This window comes from Ranitomeya imitator, chromosome 4, assembly GCF_032444005.1.
Source record: "Ranitomeya imitator isolate aRanImi1 chromosome 4, aRanImi1.pri, whole genome shotgun sequence".
NCBI lineage: Eukaryota > Metazoa > Chordata > Amphibia > Anura > Dendrobatidae > Ranitomeya > Ranitomeya imitator.
In genome coordinates, this window is record NC_091285.1 from 329,901,272 (window position 1) to 329,919,407 (window position 18,136).

General features: G+C 42.7%; 1 protein-coding gene across 5 annotated transcripts in view; it reads left to right on the plus strand.

Moving 5' to 3' along the window:
• The window catches only part of PLXNB2 (plexin B2), a 304,814-nt gene that overhangs the window by 137,710 nt on the left and 148,968 nt on the right, over positions 1–18,136 (plus strand). For 3 of the 5 annotated variants that reach the window (XM_069764921.1, XM_069764922.1, XM_069764923.1), the window contains one exon: positions 17,350–17,400. The exons of the other annotated variants lie outside the window; for them this stretch is intronic. The gene's annotated coding sequence lies outside the window, so the exon portion shown is untranslated. The remainder of the gene's footprint in view (positions 1–17,349; positions 17,401–18,136) is intronic. 5 annotated transcript variants of the gene reach the window in all.

Consider the following 18,136-nt stretch of genomic DNA (forward strand, 5'->3'; position numbering starts at 1 on the left):
AAACGTGCGGAATATCATTGGAACTGTCAATGACTTTGTCCTGAGAAATAGTATTGACTCCATAGAGTCCCATACAGTGACTGCAGACTTTAGTCCCAAGCCTGGACAACACCATTAATATTCTGGTTGTATAACTATAATCAACATCAGGTTGGGAAAATTGAATACATTTATTTAACCCCTTCATGACCTTGAGATTTTCCTTTTTTTTGTGCTCCCCCTCTTCCCAGAGCTAAAACTTTTCTTTTTCAGTCAATATGGCCATTTCAGGGCTTGTTTTTTGCATTGCGAGTTGTACTTTTGAACAACATTATTGATGTTGCCATATAGTGTACTGGAAATCGGGGGGGGGGAAATTCCACGTGCAGTGAAATTGCAAAAAAAAGTGCAATTCTGCAATGTGAAAGTTATGTGTAATAAAGAGAAATGCCAAGGGAAAATCAATGAACATGCTTACTGAAATTTATTTAATACTTTGTACAAAAACCTCTGTTGGTGATGACCACTTACATCAAAATTGACGGTTTTTGGTCATCATTCTTACCTAAAAAAAAAATAAAAAAAAAAATACAATGAAAAGTAATCAAAGTGTTGAATGTATCCCGAAATACTATATAAAAAAGTATAACTCGGTGCCTACAGAACAAAACCCCACACGGATCCATGAACAGAAAAATGAAATAGTTACCCATCTTTAAAAATGACAACCCCTTTTTTTTCTTTTTTTTTTAACCAGTAAGATATTACAAAAATCTCCCTAATCAATGAAAACACCCCTAAAACAATGCCAGAATTCTATTTTGCTTGGTTTGCTTTTTTTAGCGTATTACTCGGCTTTTGTTCATTTTTCCGTACATTATTTGGTACAATGAATTGTTATTCAAAACTGCAACTTGGCCTGAAAATAAAATGGAAGCGGAAAAACGAAAAAATGTTTGTAATTTAAGGGTTAAAAAGGGTCATCTAACAAAGGCTGCGTAGTAGCTCAGGCCCGATTATATCCAGCTACCTGCAAGCATGATAATCGCAAATAAGGGGTGTCCGGACTAATGTACGGTTGGGGTACAAAGTGTGAGCTCTTTGTAATACACCTAGTATTAGGCTTATTTCCCACGAAGAGTATTGATGCTGTGGCTTTCTGTCTCTCTTTGGTATGTCATGTGTAAAGCTGCTTTGTTCTTGATACTTCCCAGTATTTGGCTTTGACAACTTTATTGATTTGTTGATGATTCATTAGTGTGATTTTCCAAATCTAATGCTGTTCTATGGGGAAAATCCGAACAATACTCCACATACCTGCAAGAGAATTAGACATGTCGTGGATTTGAAATACGCACAGCATATTTCAGACAGGTGAGTTTATGCCCGGTAAAACATAAGCACAGTGGGCGTAAGATTGCTATAAATCCCATCCACTTTGCTGGAAATGTAAGATGCAGCGTTTTTAGCTCAGTGGTAATACGCAGCGTGAAACGCCGCCTTAGTATGTGCGTGGGACGAGCGTGCAGACGAGCAGGAGTCACCCAGTCTGTTCTTGCTTTCTGACTCTGCAGCCCTACCAGTCTGGAGGGTGAGCATTCACATGGGAATTTCCGATTTTCTCCAGTTTCCAGTAAAATGAATACCGGTAGTTATCACCCTTGACATGCCTTTCTGTTTTACAGCTCCAAATATCGAAATCCCAATAACAGCCATTCTCTTCCGTTTTACAGCGCCAAATATCGTCCTGATCATCCCAATTTTCACAAGTGTCTAAAAAGCCCCAATGTGTAAATGCAGCGCTACTTATAATGGGTTTGCTTTTGTTTAATTTCTTATTCTTGCTGTGTTTTAGAGTCTGTGGGGATTTTTTGTGTGAAAATTAATTGGCATTGACTGGTTTTCCGAGAGCTTAGTTTTTAAGCTGCAAATAATTCACAGTTGTTCTGACATTATTTTTTTCATTTTGAAATAGTTTTTTTCCTCTGCAGTCAGTCATGAAGTTTGCAAGTCGCAATAAAACTTTACTCCCGGACCTGATACAGTTCATTGTAGTCATGTCTATCAATGAGAATTGTTGTGGCGGTAATGCTGGGATCAGACGCAGCGATTCTTCTTATGATCTGATTAATCCCAATCCTATTTAGTGATAATAGCTTTCTGTAAATTACCTGCGGTGGTTTTCTTCTGATAACCGTTACTTTCATACGTTCTCATTTTTGCACATTTGTTTGCACCTAAAGGTAAAATTAGGCCACTGTGTCTGCTGTTAAAAGTTCATACTGCTTTATGTCTACAGCAATTTGCCGACCCTTTGTGACCACACACTACACACTTGGATCATACAGTCATGCTCTCTTGGGAGTGCAGGATCCGATAACGCGCCATCTTGTCTTTTGGAAGTGTGATTGGTAATACTTCTTGCGATTGATGTAGTATGATAGTTATGCAAAAAGAATTCAGCACGCTCTTGCTTTAGCCGACCCAATAAAACTCGCCCATTCCTAAGATCAGACTGATCAGCATCAAAAATACATTTTTGTATTTTAGCGAAAATCTCTGCATGAAGATCACTTTTCATGTTTTCAGTACCATAATAAGAGTGGCCAAACTACTAAAGGCCTGGATATTGTAGTGAGAACAATGGCAGTACTACAATGGTAGTGACTAGCGTCATGTTTGGTGGAAGCTTGGACACAGTTAGATTTTTGCTTTCTGTTTTTTTTTTTTATTGTTTTTTTTACTCGTATTGAAAAATGGCGAAAAGCTCCATCTAACATGAAAAATACAATTCTGCCATTGTTTTTTGGGGCAATGTGGGTTTGATTTCATACGGTATGCCTTTTTATTTATTTTGTTTTCAGTGTTCATCGTATGGGTCACAGTACAGGTTTATAGCTTGGGTCATTCCTGATTCAGTGATAACATTTTAATGCTTTTTTTGTTTACTTTTTGTTTTACATAAAACAATTAAAATACGTTGCCTTTATTTTATTTATGCGGTAATTAGATTTAATTTTTTCTTAGTCCTTATATTATTTACATTTTTCTTGCCTGATCGCTGATGTAACATCCAACAATACTTCTGTATTACAGGATATTGGATCTGTCAGAGCCAATAGGTCCAATAGGCTTTAGGATGGAGCCCCTTTTCACCAATAACCATCTAGATATCGCTGTCACTATTGGCAGCAGTCAAAGGGTTTAACGTCTGCGATCGGTTCTGCCAAATGTGACTGTTGCAGCAGGGTGTCAGCTATGATATACAGCTGACACCTGCTGATGGTGGCGCCAGCTCTGCTTATGCGCTAGTACCGTCATTGCACTGCATATGCACAGCGTTTTGTGGGAAATCGCCTCCCGTGCATGTTGGGTGGTTGTCAAGAATGGGTTGAAAAAATCCCCCTCCATATTCACTTACCTCCATTGATCCAGCAGCCCAAGAAAGAGACGCTTCTGCCCAGACACTGTGCTTTGTCATTAATGGACATCGCGCTCTCCTTCAGCGTGCTCTCTGCTGTCCCGAGGATGTCTCAGGAGCTCTGGCAGCCTGTGGGCTGGGTATTCGAGTCCCTTGGCTGAGATGATAGTGTACTAATTATGTGCTGATGTATTGTCCCAGCTAGTCTTATCAGATGAGGATCTGATGGACCTAGGTTGTTTGGCAGACAGCAAGGACAATGTTAGACCTCTGGTTGCCATGGCAACACATTGGCACCCCACAATTGTTTTGTAAAGGTTCCAAAGGCCTGATGGAGCACATTCTCTGTTGAAGTTTTTAAATGTGTTACATAGAAACAGCATATAAATAGTTAATTAGCCGGGTTGCACATAGCTGCAATTCTGACTGTTGCAGTGGGAGCCCAGCTATATGTAACAGCCGGCTCTTGCTAAGTTTGGCACGGGCACATTTCCAGTGCCCACTCCATCCTGGCGCCAAATATATGCTGCTTAGAGTAAACAGTTGCAACAGTTGGCTTGTGCTAATTATTAACAAGGGCAAAGCGCTCTAGTGACCACATATAAGGACCTGACCTGCTGCCCCCTAACTTCCTGGCTTTAAGTAAAATCTGAAACCCATATCTGAAGTCTCCATTTTCTCATGGATGCCGACATAACTTTGTTGTTTAAACACACATGGAATACATTATAAATCCTACTACGTGTCCTTTAGGAATATTAATGTCCTGGATGAATTTTGTACGACTTGTGTGGAGGGAACTTATCCTGTCCTGAAATGGTATTAACCTGCAATATGAAGTTAATCTGCTGGTTAATTATGTTACAATGCTGTGCGTCCGCCTTACTGTGAGCCCGGCTACTGGGAGAAAATGAAGTTTATTCATCCCGGGAGCCGCCAGCTTGCAGTTATAAAGGCATTCTTGGAGTGGTTGCAGTCACCGTCGGTATACTGTGACCGATAGCTGTAAGCCTGCCCTAACACTTTGTCTGATAGCTCACTGTGCAGTGAATCTGTACAGAGCAAACTGTCAAAGTCCCGGGGCGCCCACAATGCTGTAGCCGCTATGGCACTTTGTGTCTGTATAAATCTGTTGTGTCAGAACTCCAGATTAGTAATAAAGAAATGAGTCTGCAGATTATTGGACCTAAAAATTACTTGGGGCTCTCCACAGATTACTGAACACTGTGGCCCCAGTTCATCAAAACACTTACCGTATATACTCGAGTATAAGCCGAGATTTTCAGCCCAAATTTTTGGGCTGAAAGTGCCCCCCTCGGCTTATACTCGAGTCACGGTAGCGGTGGGGTCGGCAGGTGAGGGCGCTGGGGTATACTTACCTAGTCCCAGCGATCCTCGCGCTGTCCCTGCCGTCCCACGGGCTTCGGCGCTGCAGTTTCTTCCTCTCTTCAGCGGTCACGTGGGACCGCTCATTACAGAAATGAATAAGCGGCTCCACCTCCCATAGGGGCGGAGCCGCTTATTCATTTCTCTAATCAGCGGTGCCGGTGACCGCTGATAGAGGAAGAAACTGCGGCACCGAAGACAGGAGGGGACAGCGCGAGGATCGCCAGGACTAGGTGAGTATGTTATATTCACCTGTCCTCGTTCCAGCCGCCGGGCGCCGATCCATCTTCCCGGCCGGCGCCTCCATCTTCCCGGCGTCTCTGCTCTCTGACTGATCAGGCAGAGGGCGCGATGACGCATATAGTGTGCGCGGCGCCCTCTGCCTGATCAGTCAGAGCAGAGACGCCGGGAAGATGGAGGCGCCGGAACGAGACGCCGGGAGCTGCAATCAAGGGAGGTGAGTATGTGTTTTTTTTTCTTTATTGCGGCAGCGGCGGCACAAATTTATGTGGAACATCTATGGGGCACAGTGAACGGTGCAGAGCACCGTATATGGCACAGCACAGCTATGGGGTACAGTGAACGGTGCAGAGCACCGTATATGGCACAGCACAGCTATGGGGCACAGTGAACGGTGCAGAGCACCGTATATGGCACAGCACAGCTATGGGGCACAGTGAACGGTGCAGAGCACCGTATATGGCACAGCACAGCTATGGGGCACAGTGAACGGTGCAGAGCACCGTATATGGCACAGCACAGCTATGGGGCACAGTGAACGGTGCAGAGCACCGTATATGGCACAGCACAGCTATGGGGCACAGTGAACGGTGCAGAGCACCGTATATGGCACAGCACAGCTATGGGGCACAGTGAACGGTGCAGAGCACCGTATATGGCACAGCACAGCTATGTATGGGGCACAGTGAACGGTGCAGAGCACCGTATATGGCACAGCACAGCTATGTATGGGGCACAGTGAACGGTGCAGAGCACCGTATATGGCACAGCACAGCTATGGGGCACAGTGAACGGTGCAGAGCACCGTATATGGCACAGCTATGGGGCACAGTGAACGGTGCAGAGCACCGTATATGGCACAGCACAGCTATGGGGCACAGTGAACGGTGCAGAGCACCGTATATGGCACAGCTATGGGGCACAGTGAACGGTGCAGAGCACCGTATATGGCACATCTATGGGGCACAATGAACGGTGCAGAGCACCGTATATGGCACAGCTAGGGGGCACAATGAACGGTGCAGAGCACTATATGGCACAGCTATGGGGAAATAATGATCTATTTTTATTTTTGAAATTCACCGGTAAATGCTGCATTTCCACTCTAGGCTTATACTCGAGTCAATAAGTTTTCCCAGTTTTTTGTGGCAAACTTAGGGGGGTCGGCTTATACTCGGGTCGGCTTATACTCGAGTATATACGGTAATTAAAACACATTGAAAAGTCTCAGCATTGTTGCGCAATGTGATGTTGTGCAGAAAATGTTGCGACCGTTGCCATTTTTACACCAGCGCCCCGTGTATCATTTTAATCAGTATAACAGCGGCAACATGACAATGTCTGTAGTTTACTTAGCAAAATCCCGCTGAAAGGTTCACTTTAAGTTATAATAAAATGGTATTAAAATGGTAAATAGTTCAAGATTTGTGGGGAGCCTGGGAATCTGCCACAGGGGAGATCAGTAAGGAGGGTATTATTAAGCTTTATATAAAAATTAGAGAATGGACAGCACCATAAATATACTCGAGTATAAGCTGACCTGAGTATAAGCCGAGACCCCTAATTTTGCCACAAAAAACTGGGAAAACTTAATGACTCGAGTATAAGCCTAGGGTGGAAAATGGAGCAGCTACCGGTGAATTTCAAAAATAAATATAGATACCAATAAAAGTAAAATTAATTGAGACATCAGTAGGTTAAGTGTTTTTGAATATCCATATTGAATTAGGAGCCCCATATAATTCTCCATACAGTTCATGATGGACCCCATAAGATGCTCCATACAAAATACACCCCATATAATGCTCCACAAATGCTGATTATGGCCTCATAAGATGCTCCATACAGACATTTGCCCCATATAATGCTGCACAAATGCTGATTATAGCCCCATAAGATGCTCCATACAGACATTTGCCCCATATAATGCTGCACAAATGCTGATTATAGCCCCATAAGATGCTCCATACAGACATTTGCCCCATATAATGCTGCACAAATGCTGATTATGGCCCTATAAGATGCTCCATACAGACATTTGCCCCATATAATGCTGCACAAATGCTGATTATGGCCCCATAAGATGTTCCATACAGTCATTTGCCCCATATGCTGTTGCTGCGATAAAAAAAAATCACATACTCACCTCTCGTCGCTCAGGCCCCCAGCACTTGCTATATTCATCTGCTCCGCGTTCCAGCGCCGACCGCTGCTGTGTCTTCTCTGTCCTCCGCACTGACTGTTCAGGCAGACGGTGGAGCGCACTAATCACGTCACCGCGCCCTCTGACCTGAGTGTCACTGCAGAGGACGTGGAATACGCAGCGGCGGCTGGCGACGGTGGAACAGGGAGCAGGTGAATATCGCGCACTGCGTTATACTCACCTGCTCCTGGCACGTCCCTTTACGTCTGTTCTCTGGCGCCGGCAGCTTCTTCCTGTAGTGAGCGATCACATGGTACCACTCATTACAGTAATGAATATGCGGCTCCACCCCTATGGGAGTGGAGTCGGGTCCATATTCATTACTGTAATGAGCGGTAACATGTGACCGCTCACTACAGGAAGAAGCTGCCGGGGAACTAGGGACCGCACCAGGAGCAGGTGAATATGATTACACAGCTGCCACTCCACCTCCCCTGCCGACCCTGGGTATGACTCGAGTATAAGCCGAGAGGGGCAATTTCAGCCTAGAAAAGTGGGCTGAAATTCTCGGCTTATACTCGAGTATATACGGTATATTTTAAAAAAAAGATGCCCAATACTTTAGAGCAAACTCTATTTTGTCCTAAAGGACTCCTCTAACTGCTTTTAAGCTGTGACTTAAATGTTTTCTGGTCATTTAAGATATTCCCTAGCTGTAATTATACTGTAAAAATCAGGTCCTCCTGCTCTGTTAGGTGTCAGACATAACAGCAGCCATGTAATGCCCTCACCTGGCAGCATATTAGGGTGATATCCAAGCCCTCCAGAATGATGCTTCTATTCGGATCTTTATGAATCCTGCAGAAGACTGTATGCCAATGGAGGGTATAGTAAGGTACAGTAGGACCCCATAAACCTTTATGAAAGCCATTTTACTGATCCATTCAACTCTGAGTTTGTTCTTGGCCATGAGACCATTGCATTGGCTTATGCTGAACGATCTGCTTGCTGTGTGTAACACAAGAAATTATTCTGGTGGAACAAGATACTGGTACATACATTTCACATTCGAGATGGGAACTACCGAAAAGTCGTCTTTTTTTCCCTTTTACAAGCTAAAAATATCTCCATGCCGACATGTTAATTACTTGGTTACCTATTGTACGATTATGTGAAATAGAAAACATTTCTCTTACAAACATCCTTCTGTGAAAAATAAAGTGAACTAGAAGAGGTGTCTTAGAATAATTACATCGATTGGCGGGGGCAGCTGAATTCTACTTTGTGCCATAGGTTACACTTTGCATACTGCCTCATTTATTAAGCAATACCATTGTAATTATCCAGTGTGAATTAAATCCCGCGTTCTGTAAAAAGCCTTTGTGGAATGTATGAAGTGCATATTGTGTCTAGTAGTCACAAAGTATGCTTATTTCCTCTCTCTTAGCAAAGCTATCTGAAAAGGTTATTTTTTTTTCTTACCGTACATACGTTGTAAAGTGGCAATACATCACTTTCCTAAAAGTGAAAATAACCTAGAATTAAAAGGCCAGCAAGGCTTAAAAACAAGTTGATTTCCAATGAAATGTGCCTTTTTAAATCGGGAAATACCTACATTTTCATGTAAAGCTTCTCAAAATATTACCATATTTGATGATTCTTGATTGCATTGCGTTGGCTCTGTACCTATCCAAGGATTATACAATAAAACTAACATACATTGAATATACTGTATTAGACATTTTCCCCCCTTTTTTTTTCTATGCAAAATTTATTTTCATCCATAACAGTTTTATTATCTGTAAGATTGGTCTCATTTTAGGTTACATTCACATGGTCTGATTATATTAAAGGAAATCTCTGAGCTGGTTTTTGCTATGTAATCTGAGGGTGGTTTCGGTTTCACACTTGCGTTTTTGTCTGCAGCGTTTTTTTGCACAAAAAAAGCATGCTTTTTTTTCCTATATTTAACATTGAAAACGCATGCGTTTTTTGTTGTACGCGTTTGGTCGCGTTTTGAAACGCATGCTTTTTTTGCTGCATGCGTTCTTTTTCAGAAATGCAACTTGTAGTAATTTTGAGAGGCTTTTTTTGACACATAAAAACGCATGCGTTTCATGCGTTTTTTGTGTCAAAAAATACATTGGAGTCAATGGAAACGCATGCATTTTTTGAGCACATGCGTTTGTTTGCTTTAAAAACGCATGCGTTTTTATTAAAAAAAAAAACAGAAAACACACTGATATGCCACCCCCCACCATAAAGGTGATAAAGGGATCCTAACCCTAACCCTAAAGGAACCCTAACCCTAAAGGGATCCTAACCCTACCCCTAACCCTAATCCCTTTAGGGTTAGGGTTAGGATCCCTTTAGGGTTAGGGTTAGGATCCCGTTAGGGTTATGATCCCTACCCCTAACCCTACCGCTAACCCTAACTATTTCTGTTTATAGTGGGTTTTTTACTTTATTTTGATGATTGGCAGCTGTCACACATTTCTCAGCATGCGTTTAAAAAACGCAAACGCATGAAAAAACGCATGTAAATGCGTCAAAACGCCGCATTTTTTTCACCACATGCAAAAACACCTGCGTCAAAAAAACGCAGCGTTTGCATGCGTTTTTTCACCATGCGTTTTTTTTAAACGCATGCGTTTTGAAACGCAAGTGTGAAACCAGTCTGAGAGCAGCATATGATGTAGGAGCAGAGCACATTAAGTGACCCTGATGAGTCACTTACTGGGCTGTGTTTTTACTGTTTCAATTCAATAAGTTTGTTTAATCAGCAGGACATGATCACTACAGGACAACAGTCCTCATGCCTCCTAGTCCAACCACGCCTGCAGCACTGATTAGCAGCTTTCTGGCACTACATAACGCACACAGAAAGCTGTGGTGTCGGCGGGTTATACACAGCCAAACATCTGAGGCCTGCTAGATCTACAACAGATTCTATTATAACTGCTGCACCTAGTGAACTAAGTGATAAATCGCTGCAATCATGGTCTCTGTTCCTACATTGTATTGGGGTCAGATTACATAGCAAAAACCTGCTGACTGATTCCCTCGAATGAACCATTCACGCCTGCAGCAGTGTGCCTGCTATTGACATGCTATAGTTTGATCCTTTAAGCCGACCACACAAGCATAGCCCCATTGGCTAATATTGGGTGAGTGTGGGTGGCCATTCAAGTCTGTTGGTCCATGAAAAGCCCAAGTAGCACGCTTATTATATCGTAGTTACCTCCTTGTGCTGTCGATTTATCACTGCATGTCCACTAAGAGAAGCTTGAGAAACCGCCACCAAATTTTATTTCACAGAAAAAACTGGTGTATGGCAAATGCTGACCAAACAATGGCGATAAACTGATCTAAAACAGTAATGCAAATCGGTCCATTTTTTTTGCATACTAAGAAATGACTGACTTCTGAATAAAGCCTTAGATCGAAAGTGATGAAAATAAAGATGACACATTCCTAATCTGCATAATGGGGTTCTGTGTAGCTGACCATTTATGAATGACTGAAGTAGCTACTATATTCAAATTGCCTCTTCAGAGAAAAAGAGGACTTGAACTCTATAGCGCCACCTATTGGAAGTAGCGATCCTACAAGTCACAATCAACCCTTTAACGAGTCTTGCCATATGACTGAGGCTACTTTCATACTTGCGTTTTTTGCAATCCATCGCAATCCGTCGTTTTGGACAAAAAAAAACGGATCCTGCAAATGTGCCCGCAGGATGCATTTTTTTGCCCATAGACTTGTATTAGCGACGGATGGCCACACGTCACATCCGTCGTGCAACGGATCTGTCGTGTTTTGGCGGACCGTCGTCACAAAAAAAGTTCAATGTAACTCTTTTGTCCGTCGTGTCCGACATTTTCTACCGCGCATGCGCTTCCGAAACTCCGCCCCCTCCCCGGACTTCAGAATGGGCAGCGGACGCGTTGAAAAACTGCATCCGCTGCCCACGTCGTGCAGAAATTTCACAACGTGCGTCAGTACGTCGGCCCGACGCATAGCGACGGACCCGTACCGACGCAAATGTGAAAGTAGCCTTAGGATAAAGCGAAATCAGAATCTCAATTCGCAGACACTGTGTTTCGGGCTGTTGGCCCTCGTCAGTGCAAAGTATGAGAACTGATTTGGCTAGGTGAGAGGCTCTGGACTGAGGTCTAAAGGGTATATTTTCTCCTTGTGGAGGATGACATACCAGCTCGGGCTTGTCAAGGTAAGGAGGCTTATTCGCCATGCACCTTGCCAAATCAGTTCTCGTGATTCGAACTGACAAGGGCCAGCAGCCCGAAACACCGTGTCTGCAAATTGAGATTCTGATTTCGCTTTTATCCTAAGTCACATTGCAAGACTCGTTAAAGGGTTGATTGTGACTTGTAGGATCGCTACTTCCAACAGGTGGCGCTATAGAGTTTAATTCCTCTTTTTTTCTCAGAAGAGGCAATTTGCATATACAGTTTCCCATAGGAGCATTGCACGGCGAATAAGCCTCCTTACCTTGATAAGCCAGAGCTGGTGTGTCACTTTCCACAAGGAGCAGCCTTACCCCATAGCTACTATAATAACCAATTTCCACCATGTACTTACATGTCGCAGAGATATTTTGGTATGATGGATACATTTGCTTGCACAGGTTTATATGCATTTTGCTGTTGCCGTGAATAGTACTGTTGTCTATACCGATCGACTAAGGCCTCTTTCACACTTCCGTCATTTAGGGGCCGCTGCAATGCGTCGTTCTGCGCAAAAACCGCATCCTGCAAAGTTGCACGCAGGATGTGTTTTTTGCACATAGACTTGTATTACCGACGCATCGCGACGTATGGACACACGTTCCATACGTCGTGCACTGGATGCGTCGGTATTTGGCAGACCGTCGTAGCGAAAAAAATTCAAGGGAACGTTTTTTCGTATGTCGGGTCCTGCAATTCCTACCGCGCATGCGGCCAGAGCTCCGCCCCCTCCTCCCCGGGACTTTAGATGGGCAGCGGATACGTTGAAAAACTGCATCCGCTGCCCACGTTGTGCCGAATTTTCACAACGTCCTTCGGTACGTTGCGCCGATGCTTGGCGACGGCCGCATACAGACGGAAATGTGAAAGAAGCCTAACCAGACTTATAATAGATTAGCTAGTCATCTGTACACTAATGTACTTGGCTTACAATCATGTATGACAAGTTCTCCAAATGTTTACAAAATATCATTTCAGATAAGTGTTTAGCAGACCACAATTGTGTAGCAAGTCAGGTCAGCTTTGAGTCAGCTGACTCATATTCCAGCCAGATAAATAGACAACCAAGGAAGTGTTCACATGGGTAGATTCAGTGTGGATTTCCCACTAGGAAACTGAAGCACAATACTGTAGCAGTAAACTGGATGAGATTATACCAAATCCATTCCCCATGTCACAGAAAGAATCCTTGCAGAAATTGACCTATAGGGCAGATTTTGAATTACAGCATATCAATTTATGCTGCCGATTTTCACTGTGGAATTCACCGCTGTGGTGTAACGAGTGAGAAATCCACTGAAAAATCCTCCACTAATCCTTGTGGTTTGTACTGATTCTATTCTGTACAATTTGTGTCTAATGAACGTTCTTATGACTTTTTTCCCCTAATAAAGATGTACAATAACAAATTGTATTGTGGTACCGTGTTAGCCAGAAAAATTGATGTGAATACTTTTCTGCCCAATGATGACAGAAGTATTCTGGGAGTGATACCTTTATTGGCTAACCCGAAAATAATATGTTTGCAAGCTTTCAGAGCACAGAGGCTCCTTCTTCAGGCGGGATTACAGATTATCTAAGTCATATGGGTAATTTTGCAAAGCATCCTGGGAACGCAAGATGGCGGCAGCCGCGCGCCCATCTGCACACGATCCCAGGAGGCGGAGAGACGGGACGCTGAGGAGCAGCGACCAGAATGGTGAGTATGTTCAACTACAAGGGGCCCTCGGATCGTTAGGTGAGTATGTTAATTTTTTTATTTTTTTAACCTCTGACATATGTGGCTCGGTAATATAGTACGTCACTGGCCAATATCCTACGTGGCTCTGTGCTGTATACTACAAGGCTGGGCAATTTACTACGTCGCTGTGCAATATACTACGTGGCTGGAAAATATACTACGTGGCTGGAAAATATACTACGTGGCTGAACAATATACTACCTCGCTCTGCAATATACTACGTGGCTGGGCAATATACTACGTGGCTGGGCAATATACTACGTGGCTCTGTGCGGTATACTACGTAGATGGCCAATATACTACGTGGCTGGGCAATATACTACGTAAATGGTCAATATACTACATGGCTGGGCAATATACTACGTGGCTCTGTGCTGTATACTACGTACCTGGGCAATATACTACGTGGCTCTGTTCTGTATACTACGTACCTGGGCAGTATACTACGTGGCTCTGTGCTGTATACTACGTACCTGGGCAATATACTACGTAAATTGTCAATATACTACGTGGCTGGGCAATATACTACGTGATTGGGCAATATACTACGTGATTGGGCAATATACTATGTGGGCTGTGTAATATACCACGTGGACATGCATATTCTACAATACCCGATGCGTTAGAATTGGGCCACCATCTAGTCTTACTATATAAAAGTTTTAGACAGGTGTGGGAAAATCCTGCAAAGTAAGAATGCTTTAAAAAAATAGGTGTTAATTTTTTTTTATCAGTTTACTAATTAAGCGTGCATAAACAAAGGAGAATGTAGATGAAATCAATGTTTGAAGTGACGCCTTTTGCCATCACACCATAAACTTTTATAGGTACATTTGTCACTTGCACGCAGTTTTTAATGGAACTCGGCGAGGTTGTTCCAAACATCTTGAAGAATAGCCACAGATCTTCTCTGGATGAAGACTTGCGCAGATCCTTCTAACCTATTGTAATCCCACACCTACTCGATTATGGTGAGATCAGAGCTCTGTGAGAGCCATATTATCACTTCCAGGACTCCGTGTTCTTTTGTACTCTAAAGATAATTATTAATGAGATTAACTGTATGTATGTTTTGGGTCGTTGTCCTTCAGTAGAATAAATGTTGAGACTCCTCCTTGATGGTATTACATGATGGAAAAGTATCCGCTTTTATTTCTCAGCATTGAGGACTCCAAGAAATAGCCAATGTTTAGGACCATAGATGCAGTGGTCGGCCAAGGAATCTTAGTTTTGCTCATGAAAGCTACATAATGCTCACTGTTCTGCCTTTCTTCACGTATGATGCTGTGTGGATTCCAGCATACAGCTAAACCCTCATCCACTTCCCAGTAAACGGACTGTATGGATTCTTAAGTCTATATTTATTGAGGTGATGTGAACGCTAATGGTGGACGATAACAGTGGATGATATTGGTAAAAACTGCAAAGAATAAACAGCGTATCAGTATTGGCACGTGACCGCAACAATAGCATGATACAGGGTGCAATTACATAACTGGGACATTACAGCAGATAATGATACAAGGTGCATAATACAGAAATGCTACTAGCACTGCCCTACTCCATACAGAAATGCATCTATCTATATGCGGAGCAAAGAGCTTTAACACTAAATTGGAGGATACAGAGCACAATATGCCTCACTTCCTAATATGCTATACAGAGGCTGCATGAGGCTCACATATGCAGATTCTAACACACACATGACTGCATTACAACTCTCACCGGGATTCACTGACAGGAGGAGTGCTTGTAGGGAGTGAGCCAGGAACACGTGTGCATCACTAAGAAGCCTGAGAAAGATGTCTGCATTAGTGATGAGCGAGTATACTCGTTGCTCGGGTGGTCTCCGAGTATTTTTAAGTGCTCGGAGATTTAGTTTTTGTTCACTCAGCTGCGTGTTTTATAGCTGCTAGCCAGCCTGAGTACATGTGGGGGTTGCCTTTTTGCTAGGGAATCCCCACATGTATTCAAGCTGTCTAGCAGCCATAAATCATGCAGCTGAGTAAACAAAAACTAAATCTCCGAGCACTTAAAAATACTCGGAGATCACCTGAGTAATGAGTATACTTGCTCATCACTAGGCTGCATATCTTGTCTTCCCCGGGAAGCTAAGGGGGCGGTTCTAACCAGAACACACTGCTCTTTTAAAGGAGAAATACTCATGTATACAGAACACAGAATAAATGAGTAAGTAATGACCGCTAAGGGTTGTAACTGGTACTATGCTATGAATATTTAACTGCTGCTCATGAATGGGTAGAACATTCACTTTCCTTTGAAATTGTAGGATGTCCAGCAGTGCAATCATCTTAGTACTGGCAGCAGCCAATGGGACCTAGTAGCTACACCCTCTTCTGTATAGAGACATCTGGCGCAAATTGGTCTTCATGGAAGAATTGCAGACAAGAAGCCATACATTCTACAAGGAAACAAGGCCATACTACTCAACTATGCCTGAAATCTAGGAATATGGGTATTTAAAAATGGCAGCAGGTGTTCTTGACTGATGAGTCAAAAAGGCGAAATATTTATCTGTAACAGAGGGCAGCCTGTTTGCCACAAGGCTGGAGAGTGGTACGATAATGAGTGTCTCTGGCAACCCTGCAAGTTTGGGGTTTAAATCCAGCAAATGGAGTTGGGAATTTGGTCAGGATTATTGGTGTCCTCAATTCTGATAAACTATTCACACTTTTATCTTTGAAAGCAATTTTACATTGCAGCATTTTTTAGTCCACACCTGCCTAAAGCATAGTACTGTGTGTTCTGCCTTGCAATGATGGGGACAAAAAAGCCACACATTTCGGCTCATGTGAATACATCCTGGATGGCCTGTTTATCTGATTCAAAATAATTAGCATTATAGCATTAGTGTGACTTTAAACAGGAAAATGAAAGTAGGATCTCAAGTCTAGTAATTACAAGTCATTTTCATCATGTGCCGGCTGATAAGGGAACATTAGATGCAAATGTCACTATCTGCATTCAATATTTAGTACCCATGGAGGCTCAAAATAATTACCTGTTACAAAGAATCGTATCTTTGTGTTTTGGAAAAAATACTTGTGAGCTTACTGAAAACTCACAGGTTTGCTAAAAAATGTCGTCATTTTGCTCTTGCAATACTCCAATACTCCAGTAGTGATAGACTAGTATTAGGCTATGGTCACAAGATGCATTTTTGCTGTGCTTTTTAATGCAAAGTTTAAAGGGAACCTGTCACCCCGTTTTTTCAGTATGAGATAAAAATACTGTTAAATAGGGCCTGAGCTGTGCGTTACAATAGTGTATTTTGTGTACCCTGATTCCCCACCTATGCTGCCGAAATACCCTACCAAAGTCGCCGTTTTCGCCTGTCAATCAGGCTGGTCTGGTCAGATGGGGTGGTGACATCGCGGTTTCTTCCCCCAGATCTTGCATATCTTTCCGTTGGTGACGTAGTGGTTTGCGCATGCCCAACTGCTGAATCCACTGCGCAGGTGAAGAAAAAGAGCGCGATCGGCGCTATTACCCTGGTTATCGGTGGGGGCGACCATCTTCCTGAGGCCATGCATGCGCAGATGGAGTGCTCTGCTGCCCGGGGCTTCAGGAAAATGGCCGCGGGATGCCGCGCGTGCGCAGATGGAGATCGTGGCGGTCATTTTTCTGAAGCCGAGATGCGAACTCGGCTTCAGGAAAATGGCAGCCGCGATCTTTACTTTTTACAGTGATATGTAAAAAGTAAACATTGGCTGACCAAGGTGTGAGATTGAACCATACCTGACCAACTGAGGGATTGAACAAAGCGTAAAAGCAAACAGTGTCCTGCAAGCTCAATTCCCTGCCAATGTCTTGGGTAACTACCTATGCCAGACCAATTCACCTCCCCCGCTGTTACATTTGTAGTTGTCTATTTTTTTCATGAACTCGTGAACTTTTTTGTTCAGAATGGTCACTATTTTTTCAGACCTAAAAATCTTTTCCCGCTTAATAATTAACTGATTATACAGGGTGTAAAAATAACTTTTAATACCTTTGAAACTTGTATAATAGTAGACCATAAAAATCACCTTCAAGCTATATAACCGAAAATATTCCATCTTTGTACAATTTTTTTGTTTTTTTTAGATGTGATCACTTGAGTTGGTAAAGATATTTTTTGTGTATATCACCGTTTAGTAAAGTATTCACTTATTATTTTTTTTCTTTATAGGGAATAATCCCAAATTTGGAAAGCAGAACTTAAAGTAAGAAAGTAAAACATGTAAGTATGTATACTTCTGTACTAAAAGTGCTTCTCCCAAAATTAGAATATCAACAAAAAGTTAATTTATTTCAATTCTTTAATACAAAAAGTGAAACTCATATATAGTCATTACAAATGGAGTGATCTATTGTAAGTATTTATTCCTTTTAATGTTGGTGATTATGGCTTACAGCCAATGAAAACCCAAAAGTCATCTCAGTAAATTAGAATACTTTATAACACCAGCTTGAAAAATGATTTTAAAATCCGAAATGTTGACCTACTAAAATGTATGTTCAGTAAATGCACTCAATACTTGGTCCCGGCTTCTTTTGCATCAGTTACTGCATCAATGCGGCGTGGCATGGAGGCGATCACCCTGTGGCACTGCTGAGGTGTTATGGAAGCCCAGGTTCCTTTGATAGCAGCCTTCAGCCCGTCTACATTGTTGGGTCTGGTGTCTCTCATCTTCCCCTTGACAATACCCCATAGATTCTCTATGGGGATAAGGTCAGGCGAGTTTGCTGGCCAATCAAGCACAGTGATACTGTTGTTTTTAAACCAGGTATTGGTACTTTTGTCAGTGTGGACAGGTGCCAAGTACTGCTGGAGAATGAAATTTCCACCTCCAAAAAGTTTGTCTGCAGAGGGAAGAATAAAGTGCTCTAAAATTTCCTGGTAGATGGCTGCGCTGACTTTGGTCTTGATAAAACACAATGGACCTACACCAGCAGATGACATGGCTCCCCAAACT